This window comes from Lycorma delicatula, chromosome 1 (assembly GCF_047948215.1).
Source record: "Lycorma delicatula isolate Av1 chromosome 1, ASM4794821v1, whole genome shotgun sequence".
NCBI classification, from domain to species: domain Eukaryota; kingdom Metazoa; phylum Arthropoda; class Insecta; order Hemiptera; family Fulgoridae; genus Lycorma; species Lycorma delicatula.
Genome location: NC_134455.1, coordinates 341851110 through 341867039, shown reverse-complemented (window position 1 = coordinate 341867039; position 15930 = coordinate 341851110). Strand labels below are relative to the sequence as shown.

The 15930-nt window shown below is 27.9% G+C and overlaps 1 long non-coding RNA gene across 1 annotated transcript in view; it reads left to right on the top strand.

Annotated features, from left to right (window-relative positions):
- The first annotated feature begins 247 nt into the window (after positions 1 to 247).
- The window catches only part of LOC142318381 (uncharacterized), a 309019-nt gene continuing 293336 nt past the window's right edge, over positions 248 to 15930 (top strand). Inside the window, exon 1 of the long non-coding RNA XR_012754897.1 lies at positions 248 to 502. This is a non-coding gene — a long non-coding RNA (uncharacterized LOC142318381). The remainder of the gene's footprint in view (positions 503 to 15930) is intronic.

The window sequence follows — 15930 nt, the reverse complement described above, 5'->3', positions numbered from 1 at the left end:
AGGAAAGTCAGGAAAACCGTACACGAGTGGTGGGTGAAGACGACAAATAAGAAGTACCTATAAGTTTGACTCTTGGGGACAAGACAACTTAATTTATTTTGACTAAAAAACTTTAGAACGTTGTGGGAAATTTTACCGATGGAAGGGGAATTAAGACGGCGAGGTTGGTACTGAAAATTTGAACGCGAATCCGAAACCACAGTATCTCGGCGGCTACCGACCGTTAAGCTCGCGTTAGTGTTCGATTTAATTTTTATTTTCCTACAATATTTCGAATATCTTAATAATAAAAATAAATTAGGGAATGTAGAAAATTGAAATTGAAAAAAAATATATGTATATTTGATAACTTTTAACTTAATAATCATAAAAGTAAAAATATTTCCCATTAAATTAATTAGTGATCTCTTTCTTTCTCTCTTTCTACCTTAATGAATTTTGTAGTTTTATACTCGTGGATACATGGATTTAAGTACGAACGTCTTCCTACAAAAATTTAAATGTATGTAAGAAAAAATATTTTTTACCAACAAATTTCATAAATGTTCCTCGTAGCATAAATAACTGATATTATTTTTAAATATGTTATTAAATGTAGTAGATATTAGTATATTTATTTTAATTTAATTTATAATTGTAACATTAAACTCCTATGAAACAATTATGCAACATAAGATAGTTATTTTGGATGTGTTCAAATTTACGGACATGGTTGATGTTTATTGGAGATAATTAACTAACATTTAATAGCTACCGGTTATGTTGTTATTACTACTAGATAAAATTGCTTATACTTTTTATAAAATTCAGTAATTACCCTAAAGGCATTTGATTTTATGGTAAATGCTTTTAGACCTGATGTTTTTCATTAATTATCTATCTACATTAATACATTTGTAAAGTCTGTGTAAAAACATTATAAAATTTTATTTTAAAGTATGATATCCTGGCAAATATTTTTCTTCTGTTTCATTATCGATTTCCAGTTAGATGATAGTATTCTAATTCTTCGATGCTTTGTTATATCACATAATTAATATGATCCTCACGATATTTAGAGTTATCTCTCTTTAGTAACTCAGGATAATTATCATATCTGTGTTGTATCTCTTATTATATATTTACCTAATCACCTAAGTTACTTTAATCGACTTGTATATTCTTCACCAACACTAGTTGATTAAAGAAATAAACCAAATATTATAAGAAAAATCTCGGTATTGTCATTTAAAGCTGTATTAAATAATATTTTCATGTAAATTTTTCTGTGTAAATTGAATAAAATAGCCTGGAAAAATCATGGATCAGCGGAAGTCTGAACCATGTCATTTTGTCTAAAGATGGAGCACAATCTTTTGGCCAGTTTCTCGGATGAAATTAACCATGAAAATTCTTTTAATAGCAGCAAATTTTTTTCAGAGCTGTTAGTCGTCCTTAATTTATCACCAAAAAAACACGAACAAGTTAATGAAAATTGTTATAACATTGTTAAATTGTTATAGGTAGTAGTTACTAAGACTAGCTTATTTCGTTTATTAATTTTTCTCAAAGTAACTTATTAGTGGAGATTAGAAAGGGTGAAAAGGCAGTTACAATAGTTGAAGACTGACAATTTTTGATGAGTGAAAGAATCTAAAAAAATTGTACTCATAAAATTTGGATTAAAAGATTATTTTAACCGACACTAATCAGAGAATGTGTACAATTGAAACCGTATGTGTTTTTATCTTTACTTTATTACGATGAAAAGGCTTACTCTTCAAATGGAGAAATGGACCGACTTCAGAATTTTTTTTTTTCTTAGAAGAAAGAAATTTTTTTTCATCAACAACTTTCCTACATTATTATTAAATGATAAATTAGTAAAACAAAATAAAATAAACTATTTACGTTGATGGTTTAAATTTATTTTTCAGTTTTTTGTCTTTATTACTTCTTGTTAAAAAAAGAGAAAATAGGTAGGATAAAATAAACAAACGAAAAAAAAATTGGGAAACAAAGTTGCAATGAAAAAATATATAACATAATAACATATTCTCATATCCTAGATAGTATTGGGTTACATTCGATTCCAGCATTCTATTTAGTCATTTATTTACATTCATTTTCTTATTTAAAAAATGTTTGTTCCACGCGTTTGCTTCTCTTATTTATACGGTAGAGGTTTTTGTTTTTAAAAAAAATTAAATTAAAAGAAAGAAACAAGAAAAAACTTCTAAAAAATTCGTCTTAAAAATAAAATGAGCTTTTTCAGATTAAGGATTTTAAGTTAATTGTTCGTTATAGTTTGTCATCGGCTTCAAAAATTCGAAATATGAAATGGAAAATTTTTTTTCAGTTTTCTTTTGAAGATGATTTTTAAAAATCGGTTCTATTACATTTTTTTTATCAATATTGAACCATACGACAAAAAAAAATATTTCTGGGATTATTTTGCTGTTGTATTATGGATCAAATATAATCGTTGACAAAGATATTCATTTTTAGAAGTTAAAAATAAAAAAAAAATTGCCGCCGGCCTCCGAGGCCCGAGTGACAGCATCTCGAACTTCCAACCGGAGGTTCCGGGTTCGAATCCCGGTCAGGCATGGCATTTTCACATGCTACAAAAATTATCATTCATCTCATTCTCTGAATGACGGTGGTTCCGGAGGTTAAAAAGAAAAAAAAAGAAGAAAATTACCGATTGAATCTACTCCGTGGACGAGATTAAGCTAAATAATATTTAAAAATTAGATTTGATTTTTTCGCCATTTTTTGTAAACATAATTTTAGAGACCGTGTAGAAAAATAGAAAAACACAAGCGGTAGTTTTTGCTAATATTTATATATATATATATCTATATGCAGTATATACATACATACATATCGTAAGATCCATGAATGTTACACTCAAAATTCACATCATATAATCTGTTACGATTGTCTTTGAGAGTGACGATGGCGTCAGAAGTTGAGTCGACGTAATATTTTATACAGTAATCCTAATTACCCCAATCATATTGCGCTGATCATTTTTATCTTAATTCGTTTCATTTATAACTTCGCTTTCGGTTTAAAAACTTCTACAGCTTCGGGCAAAAACAAAATTAATTTCGTGTAAGACATTAAAGTTTTTATTAATTATAAACTTTCTTTTTCACATCACCGATAACTGTGCACCACTTGTGCATAATAGACTGCAGATATATTTTTTAATAAAAGTAAAATAATGTTATACTGATAGTGTATTTTTTGATTATAACTACATAAAATTTTATCGTTTCAGAACCAAACTGGCATATCTGTATGGAATTGTATAATTTCAAGTTACCATTACTCAAACAAGTACACTGTATTATAGTAACGTAAACATCACCTTCATATTTTTAATATCCTTCGGTTCAAACAAAGGAATAATTATAGCTCAATACTTAGATAGTATATTAAAATAATGCATCGACTATATTTAAAGAATAATGTATATTAACCGCGTATATTTTATTGGATGTAGGGAAAATTTTTAGAGTTTTCTATGTAATAAGATGATGAATAAGATTGTAAGCAATTTTTCCCTTCACGAAATAAGAACGGTAACAGATTTGATATAACAGCTGAATTTTGCAACAGCTTCCGATACAGAGAGGAAATGCGACCGGCACCACTTGGTAACACCGTATGGTAAACAGGATTATGTTTACCTATGCTAGGATTTCATTACGTAAAAGCGCTAAGTTAGATCACACCAAGTGCTGTCGTAACTTTTGTCTTACTTCTAAAACTGTAAAATATTCGAAGCTAGTCGCATGATTAGTTTTGGTGTATCACATCGTTAGGTTACTGTAGCCTGTCATTAAAATAAGGTTCCAATGAATAAAACAGTTCAATAAATTAAAAAAATTCCTACACCCTAACATAAAAGTTTTCAAGGTAAAATAACTAGGACTATCGATGATTTCTATGATTGAATAAGGTAAAACGTATCGATGAATCTTACCGTACGGTAAGAATAACAACTGTACTGTACTGCATAATTATATTATAATCAGTAAAAAAACATCAATTCTATTTCTACAATGCTGAATGTAATGTATGGAATTAATGTCGTTAAATAAAATAATGTGGCTAATTTCAAATGAAGCACGAAATAATTATGGATATTTCATTTTAAAAAATACGTAAAATTTTAAGGAGTAATGGTACAATTATGAATTTCAAAGTATTAAGTAAGTATTAAATGATTTGATTTTCAAATAAGTTTGCGGAAGAAACTTCTTAAGAAATTTACAAATTCTACTGCGTGTAGCATATATTGTTCGGCTTACATTGCACAAAATGCGATTGAATATTATTTCGTTAATAGATATCATTAAAACTGTTTGATATAAACGTTCCCAGAAACATGTAATCCGAAAACATTTAAAATAAATGAGTTCAACAGTTCTAAAAAATAAAAGAATTTTTTACTTCTATTAAATTTCCCTTATCGACTATTAAAAAGTATATGTAATAAAATTTTTCTCAACATAATAAAACATAGTTCTTAAAAGTTATCTCATTACAGTTACTAAGTGGAGAAATACTACTGGGACCAGATGGTGCCAATAGTTAGAGAGTTATCCTTAGATTATGTTATCTTTAGAATTGAAGGTGGATGGGATTCATAAAAAGGCTCTCGTTACACTAACACCACACCATCTCTAGCATTCCAACATTGTCGAGGACATGGCAAGTATACAACTGCGCATCCATCCATTATCGTACTATGCACTCTCCTTATTAAATATTTTGTTTAAAAAAGTAAAACTAGGAATATTTAATGTTCTCCTATTGATAAAAATAATTATTTTATAATATTTTAAAAAACTACATACTTCTTAACATTTTAATGGTCACGGTTATGAAATTTTTATCATATATATAGAAAAAGCGAATTTAGGTGTTGAGCTTATATGTCCTTTGTTCTCGGATCCTAAAATCTTTCAATTCACAGTGAAAACTGAAAACCCTGGCATATATTCACCATAGTGGACTTGCAGCAAGTTGTTGAATAATTTTTTACGAAGGATAAAATTACATCTAAGCAAACAAGGAATTTTTGTAAAAATCATTTACATGATTTAATTTTTTTAATAAAAGGGAATGTTAATCGGTATTGAGGGAATACGAGATGTAAAATTCAAAGAATACAACAGAACTTTTACATATTTACTATAAAGTTTAACATTACTTTTTGTTTGTTTTGAATTTCAAAAACAATGAAATAATTAATTATTCAGTCCAGATCTATAAATGAGGATGGTAATTACGTTTTAGAAAAATATAATTTTTTTTAGCTTCTGGGATCACTGTTAGGTAGTGCTTCAGAATTATATGAAATATCAATTTTCAATTTTGTAGTGCGTGGAAATATAATAATTAAATAAACTGTAATTATCTGTTTTATTATACGATTAACTTATAACCAGTCACGAATTGTACCGATTATTACATTAAAAACTATGCTAATAAAGCATGTTCAGGTTGATTATTTTGTTTATTTTCATTAAATTTTCGGATATTAGGTCATCATTAATATAAAGTTTAATGAAACAAATAAATTTACTAGAAAATCTTATAAAAGTAAGTGATTTATTTTAATCGCATCATCTTTATTTCAATAACTTATTCCTTCATTAAGGTATGAGTCGACTAATAAGATTCTGCTCATAAACTAATCCATTAAATTCTGTCTTTCAGTTGACTAAGAGCTTTAAAGATAAAAAACGTATTTTATGAAACACTGACTTCAAAGTACCGCTGATAGAAACTTTTTAAAGTTGGTTTAAAGATATCTATGTTTAAGTAAAACTTTGTAAAAGAAAACCAGATAACTCAATGTAAGCTAATTTACTGTAAAATGATATCTGAATTATAAAATTATAATTTGTAAGATATTAAGAGAACAATACAAAATTCTACGTCAATTGAATTTTTTATCTGTAATTATGCATTTTGCGCTGAAAAGTTCCTGAAAAAAATTAAAAATATTTATGGCCTATTTAAAAATATTTTTTTTTTTCAATAAAACATTCCAGTTCTACTGTTGTTTCTAGTAGCAATTAATTTGTTTCATAACAAACTATAGATGAATTATAAATCTACTATGAATTAACTCCAAACGACTGAATTATATTCGCTTTTCAGTTTGGTATTTGTGACTGAACCTAATCAATCAAATGATCAGTATTTTTAAAAACCTACTATAAAATAGTTTTTAGGTACATGAAGTACATGGTAGTTCTTTCTAAACTTTGTACAAATTTAACATAAATATCCGTGTAGACTGATGTAAAAGGTAAACAAAACAGTGAGTAGATCACTAATGACTTCTAATTTTTTATTTAACAGATCTCGTAAATAGAATTTTATTTAAGAAGATTTCTTAAATGAAATCGCCTATCTTACGATCAAATACATATATGAGATAATATGAATAAATGTACCACATCAGATTACTTATTAGAATATGTGTAGTATGTATAATCGTGCAGAAAATTTTATAAAATAAATAAATATCCAAAAAAATTACAATGAAATTGTAAACCGTACGGTAAGTCTTGTACATATCATTTCTTCCGTTCAAAAAAAAAAAAATCTATAATATAAATAAAACTGTTTTTAACAAAACGATACTGATATCAAATAAGGTAAGACACACATCTCTGTTATCAAAATCTGTTATTAATTTGGAATTTTCTTTAAAAAAAAAATACATGTTAAATAAATGTAATAGAGAATAAATGTATAGTAACAGATAATAAACTCTGTTTAAGCGTTCCATATCATAAGAAAAAATGTTACAAAACTCTTACCGGCCCGATTTCATTTATTAAACAACGAAAAATACATATCATATTTACAGATAATAATACAATTCTTATAATTATTCGTTGTTTAATAAATGAGACTGGACCAGTAAGAGTTTAGTAACAAATCTTTATTTTTGCTTATTATATGAAACGCTTAAACATTGTTTATTATATGATATTGTATATCTATTGTGTATTACATGTATTTAACATGTTTAAATTTTTTTTAAAGAAAATCCTAAATTAATTACAGATTTTGATAATAGAAATGTAGCGTCTTACCTTTTTTGATATCAGTATAGTTTTGTTTATATTACAGAAATTTTTGTTTTTTGAGCGGAAGAAATGATATCTGCGAGACTCTTACCGTACGGTTTACAATTTCATTGCATTTTTTTACAATATCAACGCGTTTTCTTAGATTATTATTTTTTTTTATGAATTGCTGATTGTTAACTTACGGATTTGTTATTAAAATTTATTGCCTTAGAACAAACAAATTGAATTTCACGGCCAATTTTGTTGTTGTTGATAATCATATCATTCACTTCATAACATATTTTTCCGTTTTTAATAAAACTAGTGGAATAACCGTAACGAATCGAAATCCGTGATGTAATATTGCACTTATTACTTTGTAAGTGTAACCTTCGGTTTTACCAATCGAATTTATTTCTGTTTTATTCATTCCTTTTTTAATAAAAATAATATAATCTCTTGTAAACTAATACTTTTATTTTTTTTAAAGAAGTGATGGGAACTAAAACAATTGCTTCCTCTTCAATACTTTCATTTACATAACAGCATTTACTAATAAAACAAGCTGTAGTATATTTTATTTTAAATTTAATTATTTCAAGTACAATATCAAGTTGTACGCTACCTAGTACTATCAAGTACTGCTATCTAGCGATGCGATTCGTAAAGGTACATTAAAAAAAATGAATAAAATTACATATTCGAGTCTCGCGGTTCATCAAATCGAAAAAAAAGTTGTCTAATAAAATTCGAGGTATCTTTTGAAAGTATTCTTATTAATAATCTATATGAACTGAAATATAATTTTTTCACACTTATTTTTTTCCCATTTTCATTTCACTGTTAGGCTAGGTCATGTTTAGAACTTAAACATGAGTTATAACTCTGTAAACTCCGTAAAAACCCGATCTGCTTTCTTAACAGAAATATACTTTTGGAAAATCTTTTTGAAATTATTATGCAGTTCCTTCATTTGTTTTCCCACGCAAACACCACACAACACACACACACACACACACACATACAAAGAGAAAGAGAGATACGAACGTATTTTTATAATTTAATTTTGTTGTTATGATCTTGGAAATGATATGCAGTATTTGAACGAAGGCGTAATGAATGAAGTGATAGGTAAAATATATTCCAGACCCTTGTCAGGAATCGAACCAAGACCAGCTGGTAACCAGTACAAGATAAAAATATCATTCCCAGCCATAATTCAGTAATTCAGCACTACATAGTGGCAGTAATTTATCAGAAAGATATTCAGTGGCATGCAGAAATTTAATAGTAATTACATAATGTGTACTATTTATATATTGAAGGTAGTCTATCAGTTATATTAAGTTATTAAGGTTTATCAGTGACATAGTTTCGATTATACTGAAACTGAAACTTAAAATAAAGTGTGAGATTTTCATTTTTTATTAGCCGAATAAATAAATGAAAACAGGATTAGTTTGTTTACAAAACATTACTAACTTTTTGTGAGCTGAAAATGAAAAACATTTTTTCAGTAATACTAAACTTTGGTTTCAATATTGTGTAACCGATATATTAATTCATATATAATTAATTTCAGAAGTGAAATTACATTAATGTGTGAAGGTAAAAAATCCTAATTAATTTCGATATGATTGCGGTAGCAGCAATAAGTGTCTACATAAAAAAAATTAATGCCGTTACTGTAAACAATCATGCTGCTAGAGAGAATTTTACAAAATTTAAAACTGAATACATATCAGATTTCAATCTTTTGTGATTGTTTAATTAGCGAAATAAATCCATCTATATCTAATTAATTTATTATGAATTCATTCAAATAGCGATTTTAGTGAACAACTGTTTAATTGAATCAAAAGGGAGAAATACCGTATAACATAGAGATGTAAAATATTTGTATGCAATTTACGCAGTTAAATAGAATAGAACTTTTATCAAAAAATATATAGATTAATGACTGTTATATAATATAACAAACACACATACGCGCGCGCGCATATATATATATATATATATATATATATAAGATGGCTGAAAACTTACACACCCTTCTAACTTTTTTTATAATTGAGATAACTGGATACGGTTTACGGCATTCTTCCTTGAACGAAGAAGCTATTTCAGTAAACGTATATAAAGAGCTCAATGAGACGAAAACAATTATACAATTAAAACTAAATTTTGGTCGAAAATTCAAAATGGCGGCTCACAATGTGTTCATTAAGATAGCTAGAAGTACTCGGCTTTAATTTTTTGTTATTCGAGTTATCCCGGATTCTCTCTTTGGAAATCTTCTCCGATAAGAGAAATTGACTCGCTAAGCCCCAATTTGGAGTATTCAGCTTTAATCGGCAGGGCCGGCTCAAAAATTTTAAATGGAAAATGTGGTCATGTGATATGTTATTTTAAAGGTCTTTGCGAGACAAGCAAAACGGCATCAAAAAGATTAAATTGTGACTATTTAAACCAAAATGGCGACCATACATATCATTACGTAGTTAAATATTGAAAAAGTTAGTTATTAGAATTTTTCAAATACTCCTTTTTATTAAACTTAAAGTCGTGAAGAATTTTATTTAAATAAATAACAGTTTACAATTTAATTCCTTTATCATGAAATTATCATTTATCATGTATTTAATTATGTCTTATTTTTAAAAAAGCCCTATAATTTCATGAATATTAAAAATACCGCGTAATAAAATTATTTCAGTTAAAAAATATTATTAAGATTGTAAGATATAAAAATATAAGACTGTAAAAAAAGTTTACAAAAAATAAACTAGTGTAATTGATACGTTTTTTATGTTTATTTATCCTAGACCATGGTGAGCTAGACTTTGTCGTTTGAATTATTTATTTCGCCAGTGAAATTTTAAGAAAAACAGAACCGATGTTTGTTTTCAACACAAGGAAAAGAATTACCCTTTGTTATGGTTCAAGGAATTAGAAATCAATAACTGTAATAGTTTTGACGACGAGATAAGCTTGATATTTAGAAACTTTGAGAACAAAATACTCCTTGATGAAGCTAAAATTTATATTTATTTCAAAATAGAATTTTTCTAGAAATATTTGGGTCAAGGACAGTTTATATATAAAATGTTGACTTTCTAGGACATTGGAAAGCCTTTAATGTTTTAGAAAATAGAAGACATAAGAAAGAGAATCCCGAAAGTAAGTTGTAAAAAAAAATACATTTTACAGCATGGTTTCATTTCTTTCAAGGTATTTTTTATGAATTTTTTTCTGAACTAAGGATTAGAATTATGTTCAGTTTAAATTATTTGGTTCTCCGTACATGGGTTAATTTATGCAAAATACTGAGAGTTTTATTTGAAACACTTTAATTCTTATAAACTATTTTGATTTTTCAAATTTAGGTATAAAAAATTCGTCTATATTTTCTATAGGATTATTTTTAGTTCGTGGATTTTGTTGGTAAAAGATGGTCGGATGCAACGTTTCCCTCACATAGTTGTATACGTTGGAGCCAAAACGTTGCGTGCAAATCGCATACCACTGACATTTTCAAAACTGTTCGGAGACGGAATTTTGTTGAATTGTACATAGTTGTTGCGAGCAAGACCGTAACTAGTTTCTGCTTGCAAAATTTTAATTTATTTCTCTTCATGTGCTGGTAGTGTTCAAATTTACCGTTATAAACTCTAGGTCATTGCAATTTCTATCAGTTTTTACGAATTTAAATGCTGGTTTCAGTCTGGCATGCTTTGAAATTGCTTATCATGCCGTTAATTATTACAAAAAATGTTTGTACCAATATTATTTTTAAAAACCTTTACCGATCATCGGTAGTGCTACGCAATTCTTTAAATAACCTAACACTTGAAGATTGATTTCTATTTAGTAACTATTCTTTGGAGCACCTTTACTAAGGTAATAATGTTTTTAAAAATAAGTCTTTTGCAAATGTCATAAAATTTGACAGTAAAGTCCATCCATGATGGTTTTTACAAAACTGAATAATAAAACGACGTATTAAAACTGTACAGGCAAAACGTTGTGTCTGCACCTCAGTTCTCAGTGAATTATAATTTGAGATGAACAGCACAAATTTTGTTCTTTATTAAAATTTTAAACCTTAAATTCAAGCTTATTTGCAACTATCTAATTCGGCTACTAACACCATTGTTACTGTAAATGATTACAAGCAATTTAAGCTTAATTTAGTTCAACCAGTATTATTCAGTTTAATGATATATAAATTTTATTATGATTTTTCCCATTATTTAACGTGCTGATAAGTTAGCCTAGTCCGTTTATTGCAATATCAAGTATAACAAAAGTCTATTTTAAGCACATTAAAAAAGTAAATTAATAATAAACATCGCAGTTATCATACAGAAGCAACTTTTTTATTCAGTTGTAGAATTTTTCTTAATGTTTATTTGCTTTCGTAATAAATGACTGGCATATTTTTTTTCATTTTCAGTTCTTTTATTATGGAATATATAATTAAATTACAGTTAATACTTAAAGATTGAAAAATAACTGTCATCGTACTCAAAGATGATAGACTATGCTGATTTTTTTTGTGGAAATAACAACTTATTATTTAGTTTTCAAACATTTTACAACTCAAGCTTTAAAGTATTCTAGTTTTATGAAAAAATTATTCTATGCAAACGGCGCCATCCAAGTTTTCTATTACATACAGCACCTCTAAACGAGTGTTAACAACAACATTATCCTCTAAGTATGCTTTTCTTATCTTTGCCTCGTCTTTTTTTGTTTGCTAACTGATGCGGTTAGTTCTATTCTTCAGTTTTAGTCTACGATGAAGCAGACTGAAACTTTGTGGTAGATCTATCTATTAAAATAGAGATAGATGAGTTTCTTTGATGTAAAAATAACACGGCTCTACTCTTTTAAATTTCCTTTGCTGCATACTTCTTTGGATATTTGTTAATACGTTTCGAATCTATGTAGAAATATATATATATATATATATATATGTAAAAACTTACACACACACACACACACACACACACACACACACACACACACACACACACAGAGAGAGAGAGAGAGAGAGAGAGAGAGAGAGAGAGAGAGAGAGAGAGAGAGAGAGAGAGAGAGAGAGAGAGAGAGAGAGAGAGAGAGAGAGAGAGAGAGAGAGAGAGAGAGAGAGAGAGTGAGAGAGACAGACAACACACACACACACACACACACACACACACACACACAGAGAGAGAGAGAGAGAGAGAGAGAGAGAGAGAGAGAGAGAGAGAGAGAGAGAGAGAGTGAGAGTGAGAGAGAGAGAGAGAGAGAGAGAGTGAGAGAGACAGACAACACACACGCACGCACACACGCACACACACACACACACAGTTTGTTAAAGGTTTTTGAAACGTTTTCAATGTAAAGAAAGGTTTTATCATAAGTTATACATTTCATTACAGACAACGCAGTTTTAAGTTTATTTCAACTCACCGGGGTAAAACATTTAACAAAAACAGTTAAAACTAAACGTTCAATAGCATTTTTTTATAAGATTAATTAAGATAATAAGCAGGTTTATGTTCAAGAAATCAGATTTTGGAACACCTTTGGAATAATTTAACAGATTTCTATTACCATAATTTTACTGGAAAACATTGTAAAGAATTTCTTCTATATCTGTAGCACCCGAAAGTATTTCAATTTTGAAGTTAAGTTAGTAAAATTTGTTTAATAAATAAATCTATTCCAATTATCTACTAATACTGGTTTGAAACATAATAATATTTTCTGAATTTTATCGTACGTAATTGTTGTATTCTATTTTATTTTGTTTTGACTCATAAGTGATTTGACTGATTTTATTCTTCATTGCTTTCTATTCTCTTCATACCTACATCAGTCATTTGTTTAAATTTTTGTTTCTTCTATGTTTTTCATTCTCCACTTACCTAAACCTACTATATTACTAAATTTACTGTATTATTTGAATTACTAGTTCATCTCCTTAAGATACTATCACAAACCTTTCTCCTCTCCTCAGCATTTTAAGGCGTCTGCATTTATTCCTCTATCAATTCACCTGATTTTTACTCTCTTATCACTAAATCTCAAATATCTTTATACTTTCCCTTTCAGATTTTTCTGTTGTCTATGTTTTGCTACAGTGAAGCGTTACTCTCCAGAAAAATGTGTATAAGAATATCGCTATAATTTTTAAATCTATATTTATTTGACGTTAGCAGACTTCTTTTCTTATGAAATTTCCTTGCTTGAGTTACGCTGTTTTAATCAACTTACTTCGCCCGTCATTTATAATTTTACTCCCTAACAACAAAATTCTGTAATTACTTGTACATTGTGTTTCCCTAACTTATAGTATATCCTTTTTTAATTGAACTTAATTACTTTTGCTTTATTATGTTCAAAATAATTTTTTTCCCCGTAATAAATTGATTTTATTCAACATATTTTTGTTTAAGTTTCTGCCAAAAGATAATGTCATCAGTAAATCGTAAAAATTTTATTTTTACTCCTCGCATAGTTAACCGGCTTTCGAATTTATGTTTAAATTCCTGTGTTTTTTCCTTTACATAAAATTCGATAAGCAGTGGGGACCGGCTATATATTTGCCTTACTCCTGTTTAAATCAAGACATCCTGTCTCGCTTTTGTTTGTTTTCTACATTTATCACTGAACCTTAATCTTTTACAAATATCTTTCTATGATACAGGGAATCTCAAACAATTGTTAAAAATGTGCAGAAAAAGAAAAAATCAGTGCAGGGTTAATAAAAATTCTGCATAGATTTTTTCTCTAATTCACATTAGTCTCAAATTAATCTCCTCACACGGATTAATTACTAATACAGAAATAATCATTAGTTACTAATCAATGAAAACTTTAACATGTAAAGAAAATTGTGGTTGACCCATTTTCTCACTGTACGATTCAACAGCATTCTACTATTCATGGTAGAACGCCTACATTTATTATCATCTCAACTGTATGAAATAAACTGATAATTTATTGACTTCATATTTTTCCCTTAAACTGTTAAGTAAATCCAGGAAAATATTTTTCCATTATTATTATTTACTTACAAAAGTCAGTTTTTTTCAGTACATAATATTCTGCTTCCTTTTTGGATAATTATTTATATTTTTAACAAATGTATAATATAGTATGATTTATTTTATGTAAAATTTTATTTTTGAATATGAGAATTTAAATCATAAAGTAATTCATTTGCTAAACATTGGATAGATGTGAATTTTTATTTACTTCTGCCCTTTTAATTTTACTTTATATTGGCAGAATGTAGCAAAGGGAAGTATGTATGAAAATATTGACAGAGGTATGTGGTGGATGGAGAGTTATATTACCGACTGGTGGTATATAAAGGCATCTTTTAAATCATGAATTATTCCTATTCATTTTTAAAATTTGGAGTGTTTTTTTTTGTTGTCATTATTTTATATTTTTCAAAGTAAATCCTAATATTTTTTCGTTTGTATTTACAAGGGAATCTTCTCATTTGAATTTGATAATAGTTTGATTTTTTTTAGAAATATATTATTTTTAATCATTAAAAAAGAGCTGTTTGGTCCAATACTATTATTTAGGTGATAAATTCGAAATATTTCTTTAGTTTTAGTTTGAAATTAAATAGGAAATTGTAAATTTTAATGGGAACAATTTTTAAAAAAGGCTATAAAGCGTTAAACGAAAAATAAATTTTGAAATCACGTTTCTTATCAGCGACAGGTAAATCATTGCATTTACGGATCGTATTAAGCTTGTAATTCATTTAATTAATTAATACATATTGCACGTGATAAAAACTAACCAGCTCAGCTTGAACAGCTTTTAACAGATAAAAAGAGTATTTTAACTAAAATTTTTAAGTTAGTTAACTTTCAGATAATAGCTCATAGTAGTTATAGCTCATGCGATTTACGAATATTCTCTGGGAACAGATATTCTCGCATATTATGGTTTTAGTATGTTAATAAAACTTCCGTCGTATGCTTTGTGATCATTTCGCACCCACAAATACTGTTTAAACATAGTACTGTTTGAACAATTTAAGATTACAAACTTTACAAAGATAAAAAACATTTGTGTTAATAAGGAAGTAAAGAAAATCTGGATGCATAATTAATCCGTTCTGAGAGTTTTCTTTAAATGAGTGAAAGAAAAGCGATAAATGCGTTTTGTAACATAGTAGTCATCAATGTATGAAAAAATACCATGTTTGAACTGAGCGCTGAGCGACTGAATATGATGATATACGTAACCAAATATTATCCAATTCTCTAGCTCTTTTCATTTGCATATTTATATTTAAATATTTAATAGCAAATTGATTGCAATTTTGAAAATAATGTATTTTAAAAATATCACAAGAGTCATATCCGACACCGCAAGATATCACATGCTAAATACTCGTATTCTTTATTGTCCTTACCTACAGTTCAAACTTGTCTAAATCTGTGCGTGTAACTCGATGAACAATACATATTAAATTGTATCATTTTAAAACGAATAGATAGAGTAATAACGTAGATCATAAAGTTTATACTGCTTATGTTTGGAACGTAGCAAACAAGCACTTTGCTCAGTTATTGGATGCTATGTTCCCGAGTTTATTGATATGGTTAACATGGCATATCCCATTCCATTAGTGTTAAATTATATAATTAATATTGCTGAGATTTATCTGTTAATTTATGATATTTCATTAACAGTCAACCTCTATCACCATTCTAAGGACAGCGAGAGTTGTTTAGTTGATTATTTTATATTTTGTCACTGGGTATACCGTCAATAGAAAAATTTTATATCGGCATTTAAGTTTTTAACCTAAAAACGGAGA